At 38.9% G+C, this 12279-nt stretch overlaps 1 protein-coding gene across 1 annotated transcript in view; it reads left to right on the top strand.

Moving 5' to 3' along the window:
- Positions 1-12279, top strand: part of NF1 (neurofibromin 1) — a 388569-nt gene that overhangs the window by 20118 nt on the left and 356172 nt on the right. The gene's annotated exons all lie outside the window — the stretch shown is intronic.

Genomic DNA, 12279 nt, shown 5'->3' with positions numbered 1-12279 from the left:
TGGATCATAACAAATTGTGGATAACATTGAGAAGAATGGGAATTCCAGAACACTTAATTGTACTCATGAGGAACCTGTACATAGACCAGGATGCTGTCGTTCAAATAGAAAAAGGGAACACTACGTGGTTTAAAATCAAGAAGGGAGTGCCTCAGGGTTGCATCCTTTCACCATACTTATTCAGTCTGTATGCTGAGCAAGTAATCCAAGAAGCTGGACTGTAAGGAACGTGGCATTAGGATTGGAGGGAGAATCATTAACAACCTGCGAAATGCTGACAACACAACTTTGCTTGCTGAAAGTGAGGATGATTTGAAGCACTTACTGATGAAGATTGAGGACAACAGTCTGCAGTATGGATTACATCTCAATATAAAGAAAACAAAAATCCTCACAACTGGACCCATAAGCAGCATCACAATAAATGGAGAAAAGATTGAAGTTGTCAAAGACTTCACGTTGCTTGTACAATCGATGCCAGTGGAAGCAGCAGATGACATATAGCACTGGGCAAGTCGGCTGTAAAGACCTCTTTCAAGTGCTGAGGAGCAAAGATGTCTCCTTCAGGACTAGGGTGCACCTGACACAAGGCATGATATTTTCAGTCACCTCATAAAGAGGTGGACCATGAATAAGGAAGACTGAAGAAGAATTGATGCTTTTGAGTTGTGGTGCTGGTGAAGAATGCTGAAAGTACCACAGATTGCTAAAAAAACTAACAAATCTGTCCTGGAGGAAGTGCAGCAGGAAAGCTCCTTGGAAGCGAGAATGGCCAGACTTTGTCTAACCACTTTGGTCATGTTATCAGAAGTGACTATTCTCTGGAGAAGTATGTCATGCTTGGTAAGGTGGAGGGTCGACGAAAGAGGGGAAGGCCCTCAACGAGATGGAATGACACAGGTCTCTGCGACAATGGGCTCAAGTATAGCAGGGATCTCAGAGCTGGCATGCGACCAGGTGATGTTTTGTTCTGCTGTGCATAGGGTTGCTGTGAGTCAAAGATGACTCGACGGCACCTAACAACAACATTTTCCAACTACCAGTGATTCTTTGTTTCCAACTTTTGCATTCCAATCACCAGTAATAATCAACACATCTTGATTGCATGTTTGGTCAATTTCAGACTGCAGAAGTTGGTAAAAAAAATCTTCAATTTCCTTGTCTGTGGTTTTGGTGTTTGGTGTGCAAATTTGAATAATAGTAGTAGTAACTGGCCTTCCTTGTAGGGGTATGGATAGTATGGATTTTATCCTATCACTGACAACATTGTACTTCAGGATAGATCTTGAAACATTCTTTGGGATGATGAATGCCACATCATTATTCTTCAGTTTGTCATTCCCAGCATAGTGAATCATATGGTTGTCTGATTCAAAATGGCCAAACTAGTCCATTTCAGTTGACCAGTGCCTAAGATACTTATCTTTATGCGTTCATTTTTGACAACTTCCAATTTTCCTAGATTCATACTTTGTACATTCCATGTTCTGATTATTAATGAATGTTTGCAACTGTTTCTTCCCATTTTGAATTGCCACATCAGCAAATAGAGGTCCTGAAAGCATTGCTCCATCCACTTCATTAAGGTCGACTCTACTCTGAGGAGGCAGCTCTTCCCCGGTTGTATTTTGAGTGTCTTCCAATCTGAGGGGCTCATCTTCCAGCACTATATCAGACAGTGTTTCAGGGTGATTCAACAAGTTTTCCAGTAATTTATCAGGCAGTGTTTCACTATATTCATAAAGTTTTCACTGGCTAATGTCTTGAGAAGTAGATGGCCTCTTCCTTCTTTTGAGTCTGTCTTAGTCTGGAAGCTCCACTGAAATCTATCCACTGTCAGTGTGAACCTGCTAGTATTTGAAATACCAGTGGCATAGTCTTCAGCCTCACAGCAACGTGCAAACCACTACAGTATGACAGACTGACAGATGAAAGTAATATAGTATGTTACACCAATTGAGTTTGATGTCCCCTGCAACCATGGTCCCAAGCCTGTCACAGGTCCAACTGCTTGCTCTCTCAGGGTGGTTGGCTGTGGCTAAGAAGTTATCATAACTTTGCCCCTTGTTATCTCTATTGTACATATAGACATTTTTACAGCACATGTAGATATGTATGTAGAAATAGTGTCTGTCAGTGTTATATGTGGTCACGTATTGCCTAGACATACCTGATTATTCAGCCTGTTTATTCATCTGTTTACCTGTAGATTTATGTTTGTTATCACTGATAGTGCTGTATTTTTATGTAAAAGGGTTTGTCTTTGTTTTCTGTGGGAGCTCTGGTGGCGTTGTGCCTAAGGCATTTGACTGCTAACCAGAAGGCTGGCAATTCAAACCCTCTAGCCACTCCTTAGGGGAGCTCTGGTAGCATAGTGGCTAAGACACTTGCCTGCTAACCAGACGGCTGGCGGTTCAAACCCACCAGCCACTCCTCGGAAGGAAGGTTGGGCAATCCTACTTCCGTAGTGATACTGCCTCGGAAACCCAAGGAGGGGTCACTATGAGTCGGGGCCGACTCGACGGCACATTACAACATAACATAACAGCCACTCCTTAGAAGAAAGATTGGGCAATCTATTCTGTAGTGATACTGCCTCGGAAACCCAAGGAGGGATTGCTATGCATTGGATCTAACTCAGTGGCAGTGAGTTTGGGGTTTTTTTGGTTTGTTGTCTGTACCTCTTTTACACCTTTCTGTCTTCCTTTTTCTTTGCGTTATGGTTTTGGTCATTTGCTTTTGGTATATTGCTTTTCTCTTCACTGAAATCAAAACTGATCTCTACCTATCCAGCAGTGCTCCCTTCCCTCCCTTTCCATCCCTGGTAGTCAACAAAGAAAGTTTCCTTCCATATATAAGCCTTTTCTTGACTTTTTACAGTAGTGAAGTAATATAAAATTTATCTTTCTGTGATTGACTTATTTCACTCACCATAATGTCCTTTCAGGTTCATCCATGTTATGCAGTGTTTTATAGATTCTACATTATTCTTTAGTGTTGCATAGTATTCCATAGTGTGTATGTACCATAGTTTGGTTAACCATTCTTCTATTGATGGGCACTTAGGTTGTTTCCATCTCTTTGCTATTGTGAATAGTGCTGTGATGAACATGGGTGTGCATATATCTGTTCTTGTCCTGGCTCTCAGTTCTTGAGGATAAATACCTAGTAAAGATTAGGCAATTTATTTCTGTAGAGATACCGCCTCGGAAACCCAAGGAGGGTTTGCTCTGAGTCGGAATAGACTCAACGGCAGTGAGTTTGGTTTTACTGTGATTGCTGGATCAAATGATATTGCTAATTCTAACTTTTTAAGGAATCGCCATATTGATTTTCACAGTGGTTACATAATTTTATAGTCCCAGCAGCAGTGTATGAGAGTCCCAGTATCTCCACATCCTTGTCAACGTTTATTATTTTTCTGTGTTGTACTCTGGTATTAATGCTGCGGTGAAAAAGTATCTCATTGTTCTCTAATGGCTAACGATTGCGAACATTTCATCGTTTGTTGGCTGCCTGAATATCTTTTTTGGTGAAGTGTCTATTTCTTCTGCCCATTTTTGAATTGGATTGTCTGTCTTTTTGATGTTGAGGTGTTTGAGTTATCTATACATTTTAGAGATAAGTCCCTTGTTAGATACATCATTGCTGAATATTTTTTCCCAGTCTGTAGTTTATCTTTTTACTCTGTTGGAGAAGTCTTTCGAAGCACTTATAATTTTAATTTTTAGGAGGTCCCAATCATCTATTTTATCTTCTGCTGTTTGTGCATATTGGGTTGTGATTGATCATCTATTTATGCCATTAATTAGGGCTCCTAAGTTTGCCCCTATTTTTTCCTTGATGAACTTCATAGTTTCAGGTTTCACATTTAAGTCTTTGATCCATCTGGAGTTAGTTTCTATGTGTGCTGTGAAGTATGGATCTTGTTTCATTTTTCTGCAAATGGATAACCAGTTTTGTTACAGAGACTGTTTCTTCTGCATTTAATGGGTTTCAGCCCTTTGTCAAAGATCAGCTGACCACAGGCTGATAGATGTATTTCCGGATTCTCAATTCTGGTCTGTGTGTCTGTTGTTGTACCAATACCAGGCTCTTTTTACTACTGTAGCTGTTTGGAGATCCGAGTGTGAGACTTCCTACTTTGTTGTTGTTCTTCAATTGTTGTTGTTGTTATGTGCCGTCGAGTCGGCCCCGACTCATAGCGACCCCTCCTTGGGTTTCCGAGGCAGTATCACTACGGAAGTAGGATTGCCCAACCTTCCTTCCGAGGAGTGGCTGGTGGGTTTGAACCGCCAGCCGTCTGGTTAGCAGGCAAGTGTCTTAGCCACTATGCTACCAGAGCTCCCAATAGTGCTTCAATAGTGGTTTGCTTATCCAAGGTCTCTTTCCTTTCCATATAAAGTTAGTAATTGGTTTTTCCACGTCCTTAAAGAATGGATATAACATTGATTGTTTTTCTAATGTTGAACCATCCTTTCATACTTGCTATGAACCCCACTTGGTCAGGATGTATTACTGTTTTTTTGATATGTTGTTGGAATCTATTGGTTAGGATTTTGTTGATGAATTTTGCAATTTTATACATGAGGGATGTTGGTCTGTAGTGTTACTTTTTAGTGATGTCTTTATCTGGTTTTGGAAGTAAGGTTTTGCTTGCTACATAAAATGAATTTGGGAGGAATCCATCCTTTTCTATGTTTTGGAATAGTTTGAGTAGGATTGATGTCAGTTCTTCCCTGAACGTTTGGAAGAATTCTGTTGTTAAACTATCTGGGCCAGGAGTTTTATTTGTTGGTAATTTTTTTTTATGACCTGCTCAATTTCTTTTGTTATGGTCTATTCAAATGTTAGTTTATTTAAGTAGTATGTTTCTAGAAATCTATGAATTTCTTCTAGATTTTCAAATTTGTTAGAGTACAGTACTTCACAGTATCCTGATACTATACTTTTTATTTCAGTTGGTTCTGTTGTGATGTCACCCATTTTGCTTCTTCTTTGTGTTATTTGTATGCTTTTCCTCTGTTACGTTTGCCAGTAATTTGTCAATTTTATTAATCTTTTCAAAGAACCAACTTCTGGTCTTGATGATTTTTTTCAATTGTTTTTCTGTTTTTGGTTTCATTTATTTCTGCTTGAATCTTTATTATTTATGTAAAGTTTTTTTTTTCCTGCTCTTTTTCTACTTGATGGAGATGTTGGGTTTAAGTATTGATTTTGGCCTTTCTTCTTTTTTGATATGTGCATCTTTTGCTATAAACTGCCCTCTGATCACTGCTTCTGCTGTGTCCCCAAAATTTTGGTATGTTATGTGTTCATTCTTGTTTGGGTGAAGTGCTTTGTTGATGTCTATATGGTCAGTTGGTAAATTGTATTGTTTGGTTCTTGTGTGTCTTTCTTGAGTTTCTTTCTCCTTCTATCTTTGAGTGAAAGTGGTATATTAAAGTCTCCTACTATTAGTATGGAGTCATCTATTCAGTTCTTACTCAAATCTGATTTATGTACCTTGGGGCTCTTTTAGTGGGTATATACATATTTATTATGGTTAATATCTTCCTGTTCAATCAATCCTTTAATCATTTATATAATGTCCTTCCTTGTCTCTTTCGGTGGTTTTTGTCTTAAAGTCAATTTTACCAGAAATTAATATTGCCACTCCTGCACTCTTTTGATTTCTGTTTGCTTGATGTGTAGTCTGTTTTTGTTTTTGTCTGTAAGGTGTGTCTCTTATAGGCAGCATATTGATGGATTTTGTTTTCTTAATCAGTCTGCAACTTTTCGTCTCTTGATTGGTGCATTCAATCCAGTGACATTCAGTGTAATTATCGACAATTACGAATTTGTTGCTGTCATTTTGTTGTCTTTTCATGGTATTGGTTATTTCTTTGTTCCATACAATTTTCTGTGCTGAGCTCATTTTGTTTATGAATTGTGTTATCATTTCTTTTGTTGCTATTGTTTTAGTATTGGCCCAGTATTTGTGCTTGTCCTCCCTTTTTTATTTTGATGAGAAGATTTATTATTTTTCTTGGAGGTTACCATGTGATTTTTATGATTTTCTTCCAAGTTTAGAACAGTCTGTTCTATCTGACAGTTGTCTTGACTTCGTCACCATTTGGAAGTTATATGTCTACAGTGTTTATTCCCTCTTTCAGGTGTGTAGTTGTCCTCATTTACCAGTTGATGTCTCTGGTTCCCTGTTTACAGTCTTTTAAGGTGCAGCCAGAATGCTCCTTGGAAGTGAGAATAGCCAGACTTCATCTCACCTACTTTGGTCATGTTATCAGAAGGGACCATTCCTTGGAAAAGGATGTCATGGTTGGTAAGGTGGAGGGTCGACAAAAGAGGGAAAAGCCCTCAACAGGATGGATTGACACAGTGGCTGCGGTGAGTGTAACAGGGATCAAGTGTAGCAGGGATCGTGGAGCTGGTGTGGAAACGGGCAGTGTTGCGTTCTGCTGTGCGTTGGGTTGCTATGAGTCAAAGACAACTCGATGGCACCTCACAACAATGACAATGACAAGCTTGTTTTTACTTTATTTTACTTTGGATACTTCTATAACTGGGTTGGTTTCTGGGAGCTCTGGTGGCGCAGTGCATAAGGCATTTGACCGCTAACCAGAAGGTTGATGGTTCAAACCTACTAGCTGCTTCATGGAAGGGTGATGGGGCAATCTACTTCCATAAAGATTTACTGCGTTGGAAACACAGTGGACGTTGCTATGAGTCAGAATTGACTCAATGGCAGTCAGTTTTTTTTCTGTTTTAAATGGGTTGGTTTCTGGGTTAGGTCATCATACGTATTAGTCATTAGTTGTCATTTGCTGCTGTTGGTTGTCTGTTTGAAGCACTCCCTTTAGCATCTCTTGTAAGGTTGCTCTGGTTTTAGCAAATTCCTTTAATTTTGGTTTATCTCGCAGTGTCTTAATTTCACCATTATATTTGGGAGACATTTTTGCTGGGTATGTAATTCTTGATTGGAAGTTTTTTTCTTCCAGGGTTTTATAGATCAATCATTGCCTTCTGGCCTGTGTGGTTTCTGCCAAGAAATCCGAGCTTAATCTTATTGGTTGCCCTTTGTAGGTAATTTTTTGTTTTCCCTATGCTGCTTTCAGGATTCTTTCTTTGTCTTTATATTTTGTGAGTTTGATTATGATGTCTTGGTGATTTCCTTTTGGAGTTTATAGTGTTTGGGTTCATTGAACTTGTTGAATGGATGTCTTCTCGTCTTTCATCATATTAGGGATATTCTCTTTCAACAGATGTTCAACATCTGTTGAACATTTGGTTGTTTCTCTTTTTCCTCTTGTTTTGTGTTTTCCTGTTCTGAAATTCTTATTACATGTAAGTTATTCCTCTTGATGGTATCCCACATGAATCTTAGACTTGGTTCATTTAGTTTTGATTTTTTTCAGATTTATCCCTTAGCAAAGTAGTATTGAGGTATTTGTCTTCAATTTCACTAATTCTGCCTTCCATTGATTTAATTCTACTCCTTTGCCTCTTCAGTGTGTTATCTAGTTCTGAAATTTTCGTATTCACCTTCTGGATTTCTATTTGTAGATTTTGTATCATTTCTAATTTTACATTTATTTTGTCATTTTGTTCTTGTATTGTTTTCCTAAATTGTCCTAGAGTTTTGTCTTTGTATTCTTTAATTTTGTCAGTATTTTTCTTGATCAGTCTCTCAGTCTGTTGAAGGTACCTACATATAATTCTTTTGAATTCTTTTTTTTAAAAATTGTGATTTGGGTGAAAATTTACAGAGCAAATTCACTTTTCATATAACAGTTCACATACAGTGTCTCATGACATTGACTACAATTTATCCCAATGCAACAGCTCTGCTCCCACTTCCTTCCCATAGTTCCCTCTTCCCTGTGTCCATCCCTCCATGCACTGCTGCCCACTGAACTGTCTCCCTGTGCATAAACAGCCTTTCTTTCTCCCATGATTGTTCTCTCCAAGGAGTGTATCTACCTCGGGTAAATGTTCAACTCATATGCCTGTCTTCTGTTTGGCTAGACGCCACAGGTGTGGGTTCAATTCTTTTGAATTCTTTATCAGGGAGTTACAATGTTCTTTCTTTCTCAGGAATGTTTTCTGGGTCTGTATCCTCATCCCTTGTTTCTGCTACTTCATTTTCCTTCTTGTGTGATGATGTCTTGTCTCTGAGACATTGTGGCATTGTCGTTTTCATATTTAATTGGTGATTGTATGTTGGTGTGATTCGCCCAAGATTTTTTTTTCCTTCATTTTGTTTTGATTCATGTGAGAAGCAGGGTATTGTGCTTCTCTATTTGGTAGTTGACAGCACTTAGGCATTTACCGCCTGTCTCCTAGTGGATGTGATAGAGAAGGAGAGTGTATGTATAGATCTCTGTTAGCTGTTTGTGAAGAGCAGTTGAGGGTGAGTTGAGCTGGTATTGGCTGTTGTCTTTTATTAGTCAGTTGGTACAGAAGCATGTGGTGGCCCTCAGTAGGTGGGGGCTGCAAGAGGTGCCAGTATGATTGGGTTGTATGGCAGAGTTGCTGTCTCCCACTCAGACAAAATAGTAATAAAGCCCCCACCAAAATAAAAATAAGAGGGCAAAAAACAAAACTGTATAAACAAACAAGAACAATTGCCAAAAAAAAAAAAAAAAAAAAAAATCTGGGGTGGAAGGGGATTGGAGAAAAGAGTGAGAGTAAAAGAATAATAAAGAAAAAATGATAAAACCACAAAAAGAAAAACAAAGGATGGGAAGAACCAAAAGAAAGAAAAAAAATTGGAACCAGGAAAAGGGAAAAGAAAAGAGAAACAACCAAAAAGTAGAACCCGGGAAGGAGAAAAGAAAACAAATACAAAGGAAGAGAAGAAGAACAGTTTAAAAACAAAACAAAACTGGGGGTGGGTGGGTGGGACCAGGCACCCAGGCTCCATCAGGGCACACAGACTGGAATGGAATTCCAGCTGGTCCAGAAGGGGGTGGAGGTGGTGGGTGGATACACTTCTGTTCACCAAAAGGACATGAGGTATAAGAGTAACAAGGGGAATATCACATCTTTCCAGTCACCAGCTTCCAATGTGGTTGACTGTGCTGTCCTTGGCAAATGAAGCCTCATCTTAGGTGGTTTTTATCAGAATGCCACCACTTGTAAATAATCAAAATGGTAGCACTGCTTCCAAATATTGAAAATGGCTTCACTCACAGGACAGCCAAAAATCCACAGCTCCTTATTTGCTGTTTTTCTTTCTAGTCATCAGCCACCTGTGCAATTTTCCATGCAGCCTTTGGCAATCAGGGCTGATTCTTAGATTACTGCCTAGATCTTAGTGCCACTTGTATATTTTCAAACTGGCCATACCATCAGGATAGCTGACAATCCACAGCTGCATTTGTCTCCTTATTTTCTCTGTCCATTCAGGTTCTTCTACTAGTTGGTATTTAATCCACTTATTTATCCTTCCTTCCAAAGCTCAAGGCTCCAGTATTAACCTTCTGTATCTGTGTAGTTTGTTTGCCTATTCCACCATCTTGATGGAAGTTTGTGAAGGCTAGTCTTGTAGACTAGCTTCATCTTTGAGTTTTTGGTTTCCTTCTTCCTCTTTTGCTCCATACAGGAAGAGACCAGTAGATGTATTTTAGATCACCTCTCACAAGCTTTAAGATGTCAGATGCTATTCACCAAACTAGGATGTAGAACATAATCTTTAAGAATTCTTTTATGCCAGTTGACCTAGTTGTTCCATGAGACTAAGCCTTTTACACCTGTAATCTAGTCTTATGAGGTGTTTGATTATGTCTAAGATATATATATATATCCATTACTGTGCTCCTTTGTGATTTATTATATAAATATATATATGCACACACTCATGTGTACACATATACCTATAGATCAACGTATACATGCATGCACACACACCTGCCTATACACATATATGCATATTTACCTGCATATGTAACCATGCACTAGTTTTTTTTTTTTTTTTTTTGCACAATTGTATATATTACAGCATTTACTAAAACTGTCCCTTATTCTTGTGTACTTCTTAGTGACATCATTTACCTTGGTCTGGTTGTATACACTTCACCCACATTTGATGCTGCTTTTTCCATCACCAAAACAAGTGTCTACTTTCTGGAGACAGTGATCCCTTCTCCCTCCACCTCCCATCCTTAGTAACCACCAATGGACATTGCTTCTTTATGTATGTCTATTCTTGTCTTTTTGTAAAAGTGAGATCATACAATATTTGTCCTTTTGTGATTGACTTATTTCACTCAGTATAATGTCCTTAAGATTTGTCCGTGTTATAAGATGTTTCAGGGACTCATCGTTGTTCTTTATGGCTTCATGGTATTTATGACTTTGTTGTATGTATTTACCACATTTTGTTTATTTGTTCATCTGTTGATGTTCACTAAGTTATTTCCTTTTTTTTTGCTATTATGAATAGTGCTGCAATAAATATAGGCATGCTTGTATCTCTTTGTCTCTTTGTGTCACTTCCTTTGGTCAGTAATGTTCCTTTTCATGTTTGAAAATCATTTTGTTTTCTGTTAAAACAATTGGAAGTAAAATTTAATAGTTTTGCTTTTATCATTTATTAATATTATAGCATCTTCTCTGACTAGTGGTTCTTATCCTTTTTTCTTGATCCCAATATATTTTAAAAAGTCATTTAAAATTTTATTTTGGTTTTATCTTTAAATTTCCTAGTTATTCTGAACTTTTAACTGTTTTTATACTCCCTTACCAATTTATCCATTTTGTGTAGTGTCTTTACAAAAACTGAACTATGAGAAGAGGAGTAAAGAGGAACAACTGGTACAAGCACCTTAGTTTCATTAGAAATGCCAACTTCATTGGATCATTTAAGACCCTTGTTAAAAGTACAGATTTCTTGGCCCCACTGAACAGCTGCTGAGTGAGTTCTGGAGGTGAACACAATGGGTTACAGTTTACAGAATTTCTGTAGGTCATTTTGAGGATCACTGTTGTATAATATATAGGGAGACTTCGGCTTCTGGGTTGCATGTCATCTGTGGTGCAGTCATCTATACTACTCGAATAGGTAGAAAAAAACTGGATAAATTTTTAAAATACTGGAGGACTGTGGGAGCAACCAGAGTTAGATGAATTATAATTTTAGGGAGAAAAGCCGTTTGTAGGTGAACAGAGGATTGCTGACATCTGTTGATTCTGGACATGGTCTAAGGGTAGGTCTTAGTCCATGCCGAGAGATTCTACTTGGGGGAAGAGTAACCAGTAGAGCTTTTGATGGTCACTAGAGGAGCTTCCTTGGAAGAAAGGTTGGGCAATCTACTTCTGTAGTGACACTGCCTCGGCAACCCAAGGAGGGGTCGCTATGAGTCGGGTCCGACTCGACGGCACATAACAACAACAACAACAGAGGAGCTTCGGGGAGCTCTGGTGGTGTAGTGGATAAGGTATTTGGCTGCTAATCAGAAGGCTGGCAGTTCAAACCTACCAGCTTCTCTCTGGAAGGAATGTAGGGCAGTCTACTTGTGTAAAGATTTATAGCCTTGGAAACCTGGTGGGGGTTGCTGTGAGTCGTAATTGACTCGATGACAGTGAGTTACGCTTTTTTTTCTTTTTTGAGGAGCCTCAGATACAATGCTGGTATTCCTCATGAGACATTTACTGAGTTCTCGGTTAACATGAGAAACTTGGTGTGGTGGTGGTGGTGGGGGCATGATGCTGGAAAGGCAGAGTGAAATCTCTTGCAGTCTTGGGGTGTCAGGAGACTGAGTCTTATTAGAAGAAAGAAGCTGCAACACACACATGATGAATCGAATTCTCTAAGACATTTGCCACATTTTGAATCTGTAAGGCAGGAAGTAAGGAGCTAAGCTTAAAACTTCCAGAAGGTCAGAAATTTCAGAGCTGAGAAGACATCTTTATTTAAGATTCTCAATCAGAAGCCTAAAGAAGAAGGATGAACCAGAGGTTAACTGAGTCTGCCAAAACTGTAATATAGCCCTGGCCCAGGTCAATTCCTAATTGGCATGAGATCTGCCTATCTCATCCCATTTGCCTAATAGAGGAAATGAAGAACTATCACTAGGAAGGTATGTGCTAGAGTCTCTAAGGTTCTTTCACTTACGATGTTCAGCATATAATTAACAATTTCTCTTGTTGTTGTTGTTAAGTGCTGTCCTGTCGTTTCCGACTCATAGCAACCCCATGCACAGCAGAATGAAACACTGCCCGATTCCGCGCCAGCCCCACAATCCCTGCTATACTTGAGCCCATCATCGCAGCCACCGT

Source organism: Orycteropus afer, unplaced genomic scaffold, assembly GCF_000298275.1.
Source record: "Orycteropus afer afer isolate SDZICR_OR568_19922 unplaced genomic scaffold, OryAfe1.0 scaffold00042, whole genome shotgun sequence".
In the NCBI taxonomy this organism is placed as follows: domain Eukaryota; kingdom Metazoa; phylum Chordata; class Mammalia; order Tubulidentata; family Orycteropodidae; genus Orycteropus; species Orycteropus afer.
Note: the sequence above shows the minus strand (reverse complement) of the source record. Positions and strands in the feature narration are given on the sequence as shown.